The 8,423-nt window shown below is 36.6% G+C and overlaps 1 long non-coding RNA gene across 1 annotated transcript in view; it reads right to left on the minus strand.

The window, feature by feature from the left end:
- Positions 1-869: 869 nt before the first annotated feature.
- Positions 870-8,423, minus strand: part of LOC120351534 — a 24,536-nt gene continuing 16,982 nt past the window's right edge. Inside the window, exon 3 of the long non-coding RNA XR_005571451.1 lies at positions 870-1,028. This is a non-coding gene — a long non-coding RNA (uncharacterized LOC120351534). The remainder of the gene's footprint in view (positions 1,029-8,423) is intronic.

Below are 8,423 nucleotides of genomic sequence, written 5' to 3' on the forward strand. Positions count from 1 at the left end.
TCCAAATCCGTTCTTAGTGCGCATCTAAAGGGACAACTGAACATGCCTACCAAAGTTGAACGTTTTTGGTGCGGTAGATTTTCAGTTCTGCGAGTGAGTGGGTCAGTCAGTCAGTCAGTGAGTGCCATTTCGCTTTTATGTATAGAAGATGATGGATTCGTTGAGAAGAGAGACAAAACATAAAGTTTACACTTGTGTAAGTCAATATAAACAATATAAACGTTATGACTCATATAAGCTTCTATAGTGAGTTCCTTGTTTTGATGGCAGAGGAGAAAGATAGGAGAACAACGTTGCCTCGACAATGCCTTCTGTAGACGGTAGCTGATACAGGTTTATTGATGTAATATTAACTATTTATTCTTGTTTGAAATAATGAATTATATATTATCAAACAATGAATTATAATTTTTCATAATGAATCAACATAATTAGGATCAAATGTTTTGAATGAAAAAGACTAAGAAATTGTCAAAAAACCACTGATGTATTGATAATTGGGAAGACCGGTTTCGGTTATTACACCATTGTCAATCTCTGATAAACTGCATTTGACAATTTCTTAGTCTTTTTCATTCAATATGAATAATTACCACAATATCAACTTCTCAACTACACAAAAATGAGATGTTTTGTTTATTGATTACTAATTCTACATTGTTAAAAGACAATCTGGCAACAGAGCAAGGCGAGAAAAAGATAGCGCTTTTCGCTTCGTTGAATGATAGACAATGATAGCATTGCCATTGCTAATCAAACACTGCCATTATAACGTGGACCTCACTATAGACAACATGCAGAATACACTCTGGATTATATTATCATATTTTCCTACCTTTTTCATAAAAGACATGACGTTAGTAGGCAACATGTTTATGCTGGTGTTTCTACGGTCGGTATGGTGTAGACGATATGAATGAAATTGGTCTCTTGAGTTTGGTGTTGTAGAGTGGTGTTGAACACCTCACATTATCATTGAGGCATCAGCAGCATCTGTCTCACTCTCCACTGAGTCGCTCATGCTCCGTCTGAAAATAAAATAAAGATATTGAATTCCTGATCAATCAACAATTTTAATGGAACAAGAATTCAATCAAAAATAAATTTTCATGAAATTTCTCGATCTGATATGAAATTAAGCTATAAGAAACCAATTAACAGTTTCTATATAAGAAAAACATTAATTTCAGATTAGAAATGTATCGTCAGGAACTCTTCGATCGGATATGAAATTCAGCTATGAATGGTTCTGCGGAGCTTATTCTTCATTTTCTTTATTGATTCATACAATAAGTACATCGTCATATCAGAGATATCGTCTGAGATATCAGAGTGGAAGTAATAATTATTGCTCTGTATCTTCTCCCAATGAAGCTTCAATTGAGAATCTTGGAAGAACAATGAGTAGTCCAGCAGTCTTCATCAAAATAGAATTTTGATTGCTTCTCTATTGATTTATACAATATTAGTACATCATTGAAATTATAGGAAGAGAAAGAATAAGGTAACCTTGTGCTATTCCTCTCCCGAATTTAGATGAGGTTACACATAGTCCGAAATAGGTTAAGTCTTGTCTTTTTTTTTTGTTTTCACTCTTCTGCTCATTCTTCCCTCTATATAATTCATCTTGTCATTTTCTTCTCTTTCTCTCTCAATTAGCCTCTAACGAATCGAGTAGAGCTCTCGAAATATTACTTCTTCTTCTTCTTCGATGGCGCTACAGCCCAAATCGAGCCCTGGCCTCCTCAATACTGCGCCTCCATCCATCACGATCTCTTGCCTTCATTCTCCAATTCCTGATGCGAAGAGGTTCTGCAGCATCCTTTGAGATGCCATCCACCCATCTGAGTCTTGGCTTTCCCACCGGTCTTCTACCTCCTGGTTGTCCCATATATATTTTTCTGGGAGACCGAGTGTCTGGCATCCGCTCCACATGCCCTGCCCATCAGAGTTACTTCCGGTGGGCGCGTAGCAGCACTCCGTACTGCCAAGTAATTATTCTTGTAATAATTAGAATGCCATTCATTTACAAAGTTGGGACTTTCAGTACCTACAGTGGCAACATTGGTAATACAGTCCACATGATAGATGCTGTTACATGATTGTTTCAGTCGTGAGTTGAAGACAAACACATAGACACGTCCTACAGGCAGCACTCTGTGTTCCTATTTCAAATATTTATATATGTTATTTTCTAAGAGACTATCTAATTTCTTTCAAGTTTCATTATCGATTATTATAAGTGCCTTGTATGATGTTTTTTGATATTTGAGAATAGCTGAAATGAAATTATTCTTTCAATGTGGTCAGTTTCTGTATTCAATTCAGTGAGTAACAATTTCCAGTATATTATTATTAAAAAATAGTATAACATGTTCAAGATATGACTACAATCATCCAAATTGATTATAAAATTACTTTTTATGATATAGACATCCTTTTTCTTCTAGCCTGAGCTGTATGAGGCTTAGAAACTAGGATATTTCAGAGGCAGCACTCAGTGCTGCTACGCGCCCACTCATGTAAGTTTCAAGGACGCGCCCACCGGAAGGTTAAGTGGCTCAGTCTGACATATATAGACAAGGGCGGCTCTTTATAGAGTGCAGCTAATTCAATGTTGTTTCTCATTCGTCAGACACCCTCATCACACACAGGTCCGTATATTCTACGCAGCATTTTCCTTTCCCAGCGGTCTAGATTTGCTGCAGCCTTGGATGATAATATCCACACTTCACTTCCATAAGTGACCACTGTGCGTATTATAGTTTCATATATTCTGATCTTTATGGTTCCTGTGGACGCTTCTTGACTTGAATATCTGCAGCATAGAGGAATATGTTTTGTTTCCTGCATTGCGCCGTTTTTGTACTCTTTAATCATCACTGTCACCCGCTATGTTAACTCCCAGGTGGGTGAAGTAATTGACTTTTTCAAAGCTATACTCCCCCACTGAGAGGGTTCTTCTGTTGTGATGACGTTTTCTTTGGTGCATGAACTTGGTTTTTTCACAGTTTACTTTTAGGCCCAGCTCATGAGCTGCCCTCTCCAAATTTTCAAACATCTCTGTGACTGCCGCTACCGATCTTCCCGCTAAGTCAAGGTCATCTGCATACCCTAAGATCTGTTGGGTTTTATATATTAATGTACCACTTGTGTCAGTCGAAGTCTCCCTTATCACCCTTTCCAATGCCAAGTTAAAGAGCACTGGTGCAGGCCGTCTCCTTGTTTCACCTCAAAAATACGTCATTTCTCCATCTATCTTCACCTGACAGGTGGTCTTCTTCATTGTTGCTCTGACAAGTCTTACAAGTTTCTTTGGTATGCCGAGATCAAGCATTATTGTGTAGAGCTTTTCTTGGTGATACTGTCATGAGCCTGCTTGAAGTCTATGAAGAGATGATAGTCATCTATGTTAAATTCTCACTCGAAATATTACTCTATCCAGTAATTAAAACTTTGTGTCATCCAGATGTGCTGGACGAAACTTTCTTTATTCTCTATTGATTCATAGAATAAGTACATCATCACAATGATAGGAAGAGAAAAAAAAGGTAACCTTGTGCTATTCCTCTCCCAAATTTAGATAAGGTTACACATAGTCCGAAATAGGTCAAGTCTAGTAGTTATTCAGATCACTGAATTTCAGTCCTTAATTATTTCATTAAGTGAATTTTTGAATTATTGGATGCTCCAAAACCAAAAATAGATAAGATATAAGTGAGATTCTTCACTTCATACTTTCATATTTTTAATTCTGTCAGCTTTCCTATTCAGTAAACCCAATTTATTTCCATTCACCCGATAGTGACAGTTCTGAATGAATCTCACTATATAGACCTGGAACGTTTATCTATCCCACACAGACTCACAGTCGGCGGCAATATTTTATTCGCATTTGTGAGCCACCGAAAAAAGCCAAGAAGTCGTTCAACTAACGAGCCATCATTTGCACTGAGTAGAAAGGAGCGGCTTCTGGTGAAAAATTGTTGACGATATTTCGTCGCTTAGTCGCCAGGCCACCACAAGCATCACAAAAAGATAAATAAGCTGAGTTCTAAGGTTGGATGAGAGAGCAGTAAGAGGGTATTGAATTGATAAGAGGGAGAGTGATTATTATAAAAAGTGCTCAGATCACCACATCAACATTGTTTCTCCACCTTCTTCTTCTTCTTCTTCTTCTTCTTCTTCTTCTTCTTCTTCTTCTTCTTCTTCTTCTTCCTCTTCTTCCTCTTCTTCTCGACGATAATTCTAAGCAATTAAAGGAAGATTCACCTAATTCTGTCATCGTCCCTATTCAATATGAGGTAGTAGAAGAAAAAGATAGCTGAAAGAACAAACGGAAGATAATCAATATAAAACAGAGCGAAATTGAAAGAACAACACAGAAAACTGTCAACAAATTCAATTATCAAACATTACATCTGGCTCAAAATTTTGCAAAAAAACTCAAAAATTTCCAATTTGTAGAGATTTGAGTTAAAATATTTTTGTTTTCAATTATTTGTGAATATCAAAAATTGAAATTGTTGGTTCATTCATTAGTTTTGAATTGGAAATTGAACTTTTTTAAGTGAAATGTGAAATCTCAATTTCATTCTTTTTTGAACCTTTTATTTGCAAAAATTTGGGAGAAGACTGTTCTGGGCTATGCCTGTTGTCTTCTCCAAATCATATTCAATCATATAATATTATATATTATAATTATGATTTGTGATTGTCAATGAAATGATTAGATAAATAAATAAATTATGAGATCGGAAAGTAAGACAAAAAAATAAGAAAAAGGAAAAGTAAGATGAGATTGAATCAGAATCCTCCAATCATTTTTTCATTGAAAAATAAACATATAGAATACATTTTTTCCGGTTTTAAGTGTGATCGAATGCTAATATTATTGAAGACGTCTTTCATTTCTCTGATTGGTTTTCGTGGCATTCAATCACCGTTAAAACTCAACAGACTTATGTGCAATTGGACCCTGAATTCAATTTAGAAGTACAAAACGAAATATCGAAGTTGATCATTGGAAGTGCATGATGAACATATTGGCTTACTCTTACTACATTCAAGGTTGAAGTCATCATACCTAACATTTTGAATCAAATAAGTGATTATTCTCTGAGCTGTCCAACCACAGAATTTTTTGTAGTTTAGACCTCTTTTTCACAACAAAATTTATAAGTTCAACATCATGCAGTGAGGTCCACGTTATAATGACAGAATTTGATTAACATTAGTGTTGCTATCCTTGTCTATCATTCGACAAAGCGAATAGCGCTATCTCTTTCTAGCTCTTCAATGTTACCAAATCTCTCTCCAACGATGCAGAAGTATAATCAATTAAGGCATAGAATCGGCATCGCTGTTCTCCTTTCTTTATCCACTGCCATTATGAAGTGGACCTCGCTATAGACATGACATCCTACCACAAGATTCAGATGTTATTGTGTTACATATAAATAAATAAACCAGGAATGGTTAATGATTTTTGAACACTAATTCAAAATATCTCCGATGAGAGGGGAAAGGAGAAGAAAGAAGAGGGGTAGGAGAGGGAGGTGTATCATTGAGTGACATGGGTATTAAATAACATCAGCAAAAGAAAAGAGAATCGCTCCAATAAGAGGTGTATTTTTTCGTAAGAGCTACTCTTGAATAGAAATGAAAATATAAAATAGTTATTTGTGCAACTAGTGCGCAAAGTGACAGTTTGCTGCACCGAAAGAAACGTTTACGCCCGAGCCGTAGGCGAGGGCGGAATGGTTTCTTGAGTGCAGCAGAGGAACTTTGCGCACGTATTTCACATTAAGTTTTTCCTACAGTTACCATTGAATATGAAAAGTGGGTAATTATGGGTAAAATTCCCTGAATAATGTAGTAGTGTTTGAATGGCGAGGCGGCTGTGTGCTGTGTGTGTGGGTGGCACTGTGCTGTCGCTGTCATCCACTGCTGTCCTTGGTTATAATATATAATGAATAATAATTAGCGCGTTGTGCTTGGTTGCACCTCTGCTCACTATAGCAGCCACAGCAGTCACTGTTACCAACTTCATTTTGATTTTGCTGCACTGTTGCTCCCGCACTAGAGCGGAAAAGTGATTCTTTGCGTTCTGTAATCAGTGCAGCAATGGCCACTTTTCCACGTAACTGTAGGAAATAATAATTTTAAAATGGCATCATAGCCGAATCATATTGTGAGTAGACAATTATTTTGAAAAGGGTACTTGACTTTCCATTTTTATATGTCTCCAGCAAGAAATTTTGATTATTTATAATAGGAAACAAGTTGTAAAATTGAGATGACGGATAAAAGGGAAACTTTTTGTGAAAACCCCAATGAACCGAATATCTTATCAACTGAATTAGGTCCAGTCCCGATAAATCCGAAAAATTGGACAGATTCTTCTGAATTCAACTGTTTCTGGAAATGGAGCCTAGTTTATTTGGAAGAATATTGGGGAAATAGAACGATGTTGAAGAGGGGTGTGTAGAAATAATATTAGAAACATTCCGATAGAAATGTGAAGAAGAAAAAGAAATGTTCCGGGGATCGAAAGCTGGTTTTTGAGGAGAGAATTGAGCGATTGGCGCGACAGAGTACGATGAGAATCGTAGCGGCCTGAATAAAACATGAGCAGTTGAATGGCACAGCACACACCGAGATCAGAAGCAGCGGCTCTGATAAATGACCGGCAGCAGGGCCGCGATAATATTCTGATTGGGCCCTGTCGCTAGCAAAGCCATTTGATTAACAACGCGGCCGATTATTATCATGCCATCTGAATGCAGTCTGCAGTCAACCAGCCGATAGCAGACGTTTGCCGCATAAGTTAAGCTGTTCCACTTTCTGAGATTGATAAACGTCGGAAATAACTCAACAAAATCGAAGTGGAATTAATTTTTCATTCAATCATTCATTTATTTATTAGATTGTTAAAAGCTATACAACGATCGGAAAAGAAAAAAACAGGCTATTGCCCTAAACTTCTTCAATTTCCTAATTTAGTTTCACATTGTCCAAATATTATACATAGGTTATGTCCATTTTAATCTCTGTAAAGTAGTTCTCATATTTATCTCGGGCCACTCCCGTGTTTCGGATGGACACGTTAAGTCGTCGGTCCCGGCTGCCTAAAAAGCAGTCGTTAGGTCATGTCAGAGGCCCTGAAATTGATCAGCTGCGACCTGAAAACTCTGACACCAGACCTGAGCCAGCCAGGTCACTCGATATTATTATTATTATTAGTTCTCATTGAATATCTCTTTTGAATGGAAAAGACCAAGAAATTGTCAAAAACAACAGATTTTTTGATACTCAGAAAGACCGGTTTCGGTTGTTACACCATTGTCAATCTCTGAAAAATTTCAATCAATTCAAGCTTTGTAGGCTCAAACTGTGAGGAGAAGACTTGGATAACAATCCAATATTAAGGCCTTGTATCTGATAAGATAGATAGGGAATTGAAGAGGAATGGATTTCATGTTGCTTTCAAGACCAAACCGATTTTGAATAGTCTATCTAGCTGGAGTAAAGACAAAATTGATGTTTGGGATAAAAGTGGGGTGTACAAACTTAAATGTGGTGCTTGTAATGCTTGTTATGTGGGTCAGACTGGTAGAAGTTTCAAAAGTGGAATTGAAGAACACATCAGAGATTGGAATGAAAAAAATGAGGAATCTAACTTTGCAGAACATTAATTCGATAACAAATAATCACAAGTTCACAGTTGAGGAGAATACTGAGTTTATAACTGATGTTAATAACAAAGGCAGACCATTGAATATTCTAGAGGCTTTAGAAATAACAAGAGTAATTAAGGAAAATTTCCAGTATAGTTCAAATGACCAGATTCATTCAATCAATACAACACTACGAATTTAGTTTCATTATAACATTGAAAGCATACATTAGTCATTGGTTTTTCCATTCACATGTTTGTTTTATCATCTTTCACACTTGTCTACTTGATTCTCATTTTGCAGTGAAAGTAAATTTTGTTATCATTGCGAGTCTGTTTCTTGAGCCGCCATTTTGTGACACCGTTGAGTGGGAGGAGACTGTCTAGCTGGGCCAATGGCAGGCGTTCATGCCCTTGACCAATAGCAGTACCAGCCTACTAGTATAAATTCTGCTGCTCTTGTATTTGGTTCTAGTTTATCAGAGTTTCTAGTTTCATTCAATATGAATATTACCACAATATCAACTTCTCAACAACACAAAAAATAATATCTCTTTCTCGCTTTCCTCTGTTGCCAGATCGTCTTTTAACGATGTACAGTTATAATAACTAACAAAATATTTCATATTAATAATGAAAATCCATTATGAATAGGATAATTTCTATACTTTAAACAGCTGGAGTCAGAAAATTGGCTTTCCAAGACGGGGAGTAGTCGCAGTTTTATGATCATCTTTATTTTCCC

This window comes from Nilaparvata lugens, chromosome 5, assembly GCF_014356525.2.
Source record: "Nilaparvata lugens isolate BPH chromosome 5, ASM1435652v1, whole genome shotgun sequence".
NCBI classification, from domain to species: Eukaryota; Metazoa; Arthropoda; class Insecta; order Hemiptera; family Delphacidae; genus Nilaparvata; species Nilaparvata lugens.